We start from the raw sequence: 9789 nt of genomic DNA, 5'->3' as shown, positions 1-9789 counted from the left end.
ACTTGGCACAGTTATTAGTCTTTTTCTACATAGGAACCACCCAGAGTTACGCATTTCTCCCATCGTTTGATGCAGCTCTGAAGACCGTTTCTGTAGAAGACACCAGCTTGGTCCTCCAGCCACGACGTGACTTCAGAAATCAAGGCTGCATCATCTGGGAAACTCTTTCCTTTCAAAAACAACTTCATGGCTGGGAAGAGGTGAAAATCAGAAGGGGCAAGGTCAGAAGAGTAGGGGGATGGGGGAGGAGTTCATAGCCGCATGCCTGTGCTTCTGATCTGGCGACACGCAAGTTGTGGACCAGAGCGTTGTCCTGCAGGAGGAGGATGCCTTTCTTGATCTTGCCCCGCCTCTTGATTTTGATAGCTTCTCTTAATTTCCTCAAAAGTGAAGCATAATAGGCTCCTGTAATTGTGGCACCATTTGCCAGGAAATCTGTCATCACTACTCCATCCTGGTCCGAGAAGACTGTGAGCATGACCTTGCCAGCGGAGGGCTGCACCCTTGCCTTCTTTGGAGGAGGGGAGTCACGGTGCTTCCACTGCATTGACTGGGCTTTGGTCTCTGGATCATAGTGATGGACCCAGGTTTCATCCTGTGTAATCAGTCTTTTGAAAAATTTTGAATCATCTTCTTGGCACATCTCCAAATTCATCCTCGAGCAATCAACGCGTTCTTGCTTCTGGAAAGATGTGAGCAACCTGGGAATCCATCTGGCAGACACCTTTTGCATATGCAAATGGTCATGAATGATAGTTTCCACAGACCCGGTACTAATCTTGACCTCATGGGCTATTTTGCGAATAGTTATGCGTCGATCTTTCAAAATGGCAGCCTCAACTTGACGGACAGATGCCTCATCAATGGCAGAAGGGGGCGACCAGATCTGGGAGCTGTTTCCACAGAGTTCCAACCATGTTTGAATTCACGATGCCAGCGTTTTACAAGGTCATATGATGGGGTATTATCACAATAAGTTACTTTCATTTCATCAAAAGTCTCCCGTGGTGTGCGTCCTTTCAAATACAAAAACCGGATCACTGCTCGACATTCAACAGACTCCATTTCACACTTGACTCAGTTCAAACACCTGTAAATCAGAAACCACAATTAGTTTAGAGCTGTAATTTGCCATTTAATCTATAGAGATATAAGTAATTGCACATGCAAAATTTCAGCTAGATCGAACAACTTCAAGTAGATCAGGGGTATTACTTATTGAACGCCCCTCGTACTTGCATACATACATACATACATACATACATACATACAAAAATACCCTGTTGTTAATATCGAAATTCTAATGAAGGAGCCTTGGATCTAGGTTAGAAACTGGTTCTTCATTGGCAAGAAATCTTGAAATAAAACTGGACTATGACATGCATAAACAAACCCTTTATTTATTTTAACCCTTAAAATAAATTATGTCTCAAGGAACCGCTACACAAAAAAGAAATTACCATATCTTTCTCATATTTTTTTCATCGTACTTCACTTGGTAAATATTATATACATACATATATATATATCTTCAATGGTTATATAATTTTTTATAACATAATGGGTTATGTAAGATGATGTCTATATTACAATAACCAATATGTTGTGCATGTATAGTAACGTTACGATCATGAAATTAGCATTAGCTTATCTCACTCTTTCTCACAGAACCCCTAGGAACCTTTTGCGAAAACCTAGGGTGCAGGGAGCTCCGGTTGAGAAATGCTGCTCTAAGGCATTGAGCTGGCAGAATCATTAGCACACCAGACGCAATGCTTAGCAACACTTTGTCTTTACATTTTGAGTTCAAATCTCGTTGTGGTTGACTTTGCTTTTCATCTTTTCAGAGTTGATAAAATAATTACCAGTTATGCACTGGGGTTGGTGTAATCAACCAATCACAATCCCGTGTAATTGCTGACTTTGTGCCTATAGTAGAAAGGGTTGTGATTTGTCTGTTTGTAGTTTGAAAGAATTGTAGAATAAAAAGTTCTGTTGTGTCTGGGAAGAATCCTCATAATTAACGCTCTGGTTCAATACCACTCATTCATTAAGCCTTCGATTTTTCTTTTTTGTTTTGTCAAAGCTTTTTCGTTGCCTTTCAGCAACCTTGTCAGTAAATTTACATAAAGTTCCTTATTTGAGAAATAGGTAAAGGTTAGAAACAGAAAGAGCATCCAACCGTAAATTTCTGCCTCGAATCCAGCGCTGTTTGACCCAAACTAACATGAATGTTAAAGTTTCTCATTCTTGTTAAAGCCATTAAAGCCCTCCAAGAAGATATTTAGTGATGGTTGCTAGGTTGATGAATGAAGTTACTGACCACAAGGTTGTGAGTTCAAATTTTCAAATACATTCTGATTCCACCCCACCCCCCACCCCCGTATATATTTCTACCTCCATTTCCCCTACCTGCCTCCCTCTCTATGCCACTCTCTTCCTACCTCAATCTCTACATTCTTACCTCTACCTATCCCCCTCTGCATCCTTCCCTATCTACAACCTTTCCACCCCTTTCTTCCTCTAACTCTCCCCCTCTCTCTCTCTATCTCTTTCTGCCTTACCTACCTCCCTCTTTACCTCTTCCTCCTCCATTTGCCTCTGTTCTTCTATCTCTACCTCCCTTCCATCATCTCTACCCCTCCCTCCTTATCCCCTCTCTGCATCTCTCTCTCCTCCCTTCCCCTCACTCTTCACCAATTATTTGATTGTAGTCTGTGAAATCTGAAGAATGCCCACACATCATTTCAAACCCACCACATCACATGGACGTCCACCACCACCACCACCACCAACAACAACTACTACTACTACTACTACTACTGTTGTTCTCCATGTTCTGCAGATATTGTTTGTATCAGTGGGGCAGCATACTAACCGTGTAAATACGTGTGTGTGTGTACACATGCGTGTGTATGGATGTGTATACATTTACATACAGTCACACACACAACGCATGTGTGTGTGTATTTAAGCTGATCGTGGTGACTTGTTACTTAGCAGACTTCCTAAAAAAATACAATAAATAAATAAATAAAAGCACGCACTTCCCCTGTCCTTGTAAGAGGGGAGAAGGAGAGCACTTGAAAAAGACAATTTCTTTTACAAGCCTTTCTACCCCTCCACCCACCCCCACTCGCTTGAGAGGAGAGGGGGTAGGCGGGTCCCCAACACCACCTCCAACCTCCTCTCTCTTCTTTCTCTCTCTCTCTCTCTCTCCTCACACACACAATGATTTTTGGTGACTTTCAACAAAAACTATTTATTCTTTTCTTTTTTCTTTCTGTTATTCTTCTAACGATTGTTGTTAGGGTTCACATAAGAATTTTGGTTCTATTTCTGGAAACGTTAATTATCCAAAGACTTTCAATAAAACAGCAATCCTTATGGTGTTCTTTCAGAGGAAATCCTTTCTTATTCTCTTCCTCACCTTTTTTCTTTCCTTTTTCTTTCTTTCAAACTTTTCCTTTTCTCAAATGCCTCCTTATTCTCTTCCACAGGTTTCACTCATTGCACTGTGGAGCAGCCTTTGTGCCATAACTCTGCTGCCTTTGTGCTATGGCTCTGCTGCCTTTGTGCCATGGCTCTGCTGCCTTTGTGTCACATCACTGTATTACCTTTGTATCATGGCGTTACCTTCGTGCCACGATGCTGCTGGCTTTGTCTCACAGTACAGCCTTTATACTGTGGTGCTGTTCCTATACCACAATGTTACTAGCTTTCTTCTGGCTTTGTGCCACAGCATAGCCTATATTCTGTATCACACCCTTTATGATGCTGCTCAGCTCTCAAATTGTTTATTTCTCATCTTTGACTCTGGTACTTTTTGTTTGGTACTCTATGACCCTCGGGTGCCAGGAAAGTAAAATTGAATAGAGCAACAAGAGTTTAACTCAAGCTTTAACCAGACACTTTTACTAACCCTCACAGATCCTTTTAATCCAATTACCATAACTCTCACCAATTCTGTTAATCTATATTTCTTCCAAATTATTCTACATTGAGGGTGAATTGGATCTAGTCTTTCTCATCCGCAAAATGAGTCCCCTCCCCCTCCTAATTTTGCTCAGATTGATTTCAATTTTGGTGTATCGATGCAACTCTGAATTTTGATTATGATCAATCAATTACTGTATCTCATAAAGAATCTTGTTATTTGGAATTAAAGTTGGGTAATTTGTGCAATTTTAGCCAATCAACAGACAGTGTGGCATTAGCAGCTTGTTACCATGACAACTGCACGTTGTGTTATGGTTCACTGTTGTCTGTGCCGCTCTATGTTGATTTTTCACACTTGATTCTTCACGCCACGAGATTTTTTTCACCCACGTGTTTTATTTTAATTTTTCTGTGTGTTTGTATATTACATATCTTTCTGTGCTTCTGTGTTTTAGCATTTTTACATATTTTTCATTTCATATATTTTTGGGACTCATTGACTCAGCTGGATTTATGCTTTCACTGGGTTAATTCTGTTCATAAAAATTTAAATTAGGAGTATTTCTTAAACCATAAGCTTTACATTTCAACAGCTCGACTGAAATTTAGCACACGTACCAAGGAACTGAGAGGGATATCATGGGACAGAGAAACTGTGAAACTGTGGGTGATACAGATAATTTGACATTATTTTTGAATTCTGCATGCAAAAACATATGATATAGGTATTCTTTTCCTTGGGACAAATTCTTATCCTAGTTTACAAATCCAAGCATGAAAACATTACTCAATTGTGCACTTATATATTAATGATGTACATAAATACATGGCAGGTATACATAGCACTGAAGTACGCATAAATTAAACACATGCAGACAAATATATTAATATAACAAATTTTAAAAAATAATACTAATATACAATCAATGAAGAGACAAAACAGTAAGATGATACATGTTGATTTTATTAGGTATTTCTGTTTATTTAGAAACCCACAATGAACAGGTCAGATGCTAAACTATAAATTTCACAGGGTACAACCTTAATGTTGATACCGCTCCGCTAAATGCAGAAAATTTCTGTCTCGCTATTGGCTAAAAATACCGTTTTCCCAATTTTTAAACCTCTGTAACTTTTTCCTCCAATTTTTTCTCTCCACAACATCATACCATCAAAGCAATGAGACTGGAAGGCTACATTATTATAGCTGATTTTCAGATTTTTTTACTTCCTTTAAAAAAAATGTATATTTTGCAAATGAAAAAAAATAGATCTGGTGAATCTCTTCACATGTTTTTAACACAATCTTGCAAATTCTTTGTGTTATTTTTTTAAATCAAAAAACAAACAAAAAATGAGGAACCGGCAGTCATTGGGAGAGTCAATGCAATGCTTTGCAGTACTTGTTCCAAATCTGCATTCTGAGTTTAATTCCTGCTGCAGTCAACATCTGTATGTGTCTATATCAGTATATTCCTCACTGTCTTACCACTTCCCCCATTTCATATATATTGTATATTATTAGTGTATGTGTGTATATACACAGGGTGTTTGGGCTAAATTTGACAGTTTGCATAAAAGGGAAACAAAATACAATGCCTCATCCAAAAATAAAAGCATTTAAAAAAAACAAAAAAAATATCAAAACAAGATTATGATTGAGAAATGAAAGTTTACTCAAGGTACTCATCCTCAGCTTCCACTACAGCCTCAAGACCATTCTGGAACCTGGTGCATACATTTCTCACTTTGTCTTTGGGAAGACTTTCAAACACCATCTTAGCTTTAACCACCAGATTTTTACTCAGTGTTGCAGACACAGCAGTTGGTGTCTTTCTCAACTATGCCCTACACAAAGTAATCCATGGGATTACAATGGGAGAATTAGGGTGGGTGAAGTCATAGAAATCCTCTGACAACTATTTCTGGCTCTTTCCGAAGGTATGCTAAGGGGCCAAATCCCGCTGCCATGCGCATGGCCTTCCAGCAGCAGCCCTCTCCAGCCAGGGTTTGACCAGTCTCCAGCAACTTTACATAGCTGTCTGAATTGAGCCAAAGGCCCAGTTCAAAGACATGGAGATGAATTTTGATGTGCAGACACAGCCAGAACACCTGGCATGTCTCCTTCTGCTGGTCACAGCTTCATGGTTTCCATGGCAGCTGTCCATGTAGCGTTTTACAGCCTTTACAGTGTTTGTTTACAAAACATTGAACAGTGGTCATGATGTCAGCATTTTCATATGCTGAGCGATTCATCATGATACAGGTAACTCTTTTCCAATATTCTGATGGCTTCCAGCCCTCCATGTCAGTTAACTTTTTCTCGACGACAACTTTAATCTTTATGCTCTCCAACTCAGTTGATTGTTCACCAAAACATCAAGCAGTCCTTGAAAAAATGGAGACTAAAAATTCATTAAATTTAGCTCAAACACTTTGTATAATTAATGTATGTCACTTTCCATACATGCACATATACTCTGCATATATAAATATGAATGCATGTGAGTGGAACAGCAGTAGCAGCAACAGTAACAGCAGTAGCTCCAGGAAAACCCATCCAGGGGAGAGCATCTGTCTATACAGCATCATCACAGTTGAATACTCAGCTAACAAGGGAGCCTGCTTCTACAAGTCACTCAACTTGCTAAACATGGCAGCTGAATCCCTCTCAAATCAAACTCTACTGTCTTAAACATTAGATAATGTAGTCCTAGATAACCCTTGAAAAGGATGAAATGGTTATCAGTGGATTATCTTAAATCTTATGTTTTTCTTTAATCAAGTCTGAACCTGGAGTTAAACAACTAAATACACCCAAAATGTTTTTGGTATTGTTGTCGTGTTTGTTGTAGTCGTTGAGCAATTTTGACCCAACAGTTCTTGACACACCAAGTTTCTACCTGACTGGTCACCATAGCTACACACCCTGACATGCAGTGATTAACTGAATGAGGTGAAGTGGACATGAATTCTTTATTGCTTGCATGTGTGTATGGATGTTTATGTATGTGTGTGTTCACACATCAAAGTGTATGAACTCCAGCCGATTGACAGCATGGCATCTTAAGGAAGTGTTTTCTACTATTCATTAAAAGAAATTGTTCAAAAGTGTATCTTGTGTGTAATATAGATATGTCCAACCCATCCCAGCATGGAAAATAGACGTTAAAGGATGATGGTATATCGTTTTAATGTCTGTTTTCCATGCTTGCATGTATCGGGTAGAATTCACTGGGGCAGGTTTTCTACAGCCGGGTGTGCTTCCTGTCACCAACCCTAAAGGGTTTCTAACTAAGGTAATATTTTCTCATGACCAAAGATGATTTTTATAGAAGACTAGAAATGAACAACCTCACTTGTATGACAGTAGTGCTTGTTTACAACCATCAAATGATGTTAAGACAAGGTACACATCTGTCTATACACACACATGGCTTCATTCAGTTTCTGTCTACCAAATCTATTCACAACGCTTTGGTTAACCCAGGGTTGTAATAGTCATCTCCAAAATTCCACACTGTGGAATTGAACCCAAACCTATGTGGTTGAGAAGTAGCCATACCTGTGTGTGTGAACAGATGTGGACTAGTCCATGTCCAGTGAGGTAAGGCAGGGAGATCAATGCAGTTAACATTTCTCTTGAGCAGTTAATGACCCCAGAAAAAATGTGCAGACGGTGAGGTTCTGAGGGGTGAAGCCCCGAGGAAGAAGAACTAGGTATAGGGATCAGTGCAAGGTCTGAGGGTGTGTACAAAATAAGGGTGTCAAGGGGAGGAAAAAATGAATAAATCGGATGTGTCTGAGGGTGGAAGTACAAGACTAGCCAGTTGTGAAGAACAGAGGCCACTGTAGTAGTAATAAAAATGGGAAGTGAGAGGATACAGCATGTTTGTGGGATGGAGGTTGGAGTATGTTGCTAAGGGAGGGAGCATGTACCAGCCAGCTCACCACTGTGTTTCTGTACTACAGATGTTGGTGTTGTTGTTTTAGCCCCAGGTCAACCCTGATCCTGTAGATCTACTAGCCATGACCATCCCTTCTTTAGCATCTATATGTGGGTGGGGTGGGACATGTATTTCCATTTCAGCAAGACCCCCTGTTCCTGTCCCTCTACCATACTTTCTCAACACTTGGCATAAAGCCACCGCCCCCTCAATACAACTCCCCCCTCCACCTAAGTTGAAGCTGTTCTCTTGCATGTTACTCAGTGATTCCACTAGTGCCATTGCCATAGAAAAGCATCAAGTTCACTACTCTGTGAAGTGGTTGGTGTTAGGAAGGGCATCTAGCCAAAGGGAAACCATGCCAAAGCTGACATTAGGGATTGGTGCAGTTCATTGGTTTGTTGGTTCCTATCAAACCATCCAACCCATGACAGCATAGAAAATGGACATCAAACGATGATGATCACGACGATGATGATGATATATAGCTTCTATTGACTTCCTTACTGACCAGCCACTGGTGATGTTGTATTGTGTTGCAGCTGTTGTTAGCCACTCCTCTGCTACCTACATAGGTGACTGGTCAAATACCTCTGACCCACACGGCTATTCATATTGCAGTTGTTTGCTCTTCTGTGTACGTATGTGTGTATGTATGTAAAATGTTGTATGAAAAGGGTGGATGTGTGTGCATGAGTGAGTGTGTTGCATATTTTCTTCAAAGTGGTCATTCTATTAGTGCTACTTATGACTGGAGAAAGGAGAAGGGCAAGGAGCTAATGGGATGAGACAGGTGGATGTTGGTGGCTGTGGTGTTGGTGGTTTATGACTGACTATGAACTAATGAGGTTAAATCTTTGGAAGTATGAAGGTAGAACAGTGGGAGAGGAGGAGTAAAGAGGAGGAGGGCCTAAGTGCATAACTGTGAGGGACAGGAAGAGATGATGTTTCTGTAATGTGTTGTAGTAGAGGGGTGTGCATGTGTTTGCTGTGTGTGTGTTGTATTATGGCTTCTCTCTCTATACGAGGGTGGCCATTCATTGAAGTGGTCTGATGTAGTAGCATAGCCATGTGTATTTGCTTGTATCTATATACATACATAGGCTGGTAGTTTGTGTATGTATGTGTGTATATACATGCTATTTGTGTAGGTGGTGTGGTGTGGTTTCTGATAGAGAGAGAGACAGGGTATGTGTGTGTGTATGTCAAACTGTCGGTTAAACTGTGGAAAGATCTTTATCTCTAACGACTTTAATTAAGCCCTTTATGGAAAGGCCCAATGGTTTGGGATGGTTAAGTGGTGGGGGAGGGAGGTGTGATGTGTTGCAATGACTAAAAGGTTAAATTTTAAAGACCAGAAAGTGTGGCCTTTGCAAGGAAAGTCTGTCACCACAACCACCACCACACACATGAGGCGGGGTGGGGGTCTGGAGAAGGGAGCCCTTATAGGCCTGTCAACCTGCTAGATATACTAACCAAACCTCATACAAATTGCATCTTGTTGGCTTAACCCTTCAACATTTAAACTGGCCACATCAGGCCCAAACATTCCACTTGTTTTATGTTCAAACCAACCAGATCTGACTTCTCACACCAATCCTGCAAAGTCATTCTAAAAATAAACCAAAATCTTAAAGCTATGAGATAATGTCTGATTAATTTGAAAGGAATGTGAATAAAAACAGGTCACATTTGACAGTGACCTGGATGCCAAAGGGTTAAATGAGGAGGGACAAGTCTGAAAAGGAGAAGTTGGAGTGGTCATGGGTGGAAGACATTTGACAATGGGTTTGTTTGGTCAATCCTGACCTGAGATTAACAACCACCACCCAATCACCCAGTTTCACTCTCTTTACCCTAACCCTTTCATTATTATTATCATCATCAACATTCTCTTTAGTAA

The sequence above is a fragment of the Octopus sinensis genome, linkage group LG16 (genome assembly GCF_006345805.1).
Source record: "Octopus sinensis linkage group LG16, ASM634580v1, whole genome shotgun sequence".
Lineage (NCBI taxonomy): Eukaryota > Metazoa > Mollusca > Cephalopoda > Octopoda > Octopodidae > Octopus > Octopus sinensis.
This window is presented reverse-complemented; position numbering follows the sequence as displayed.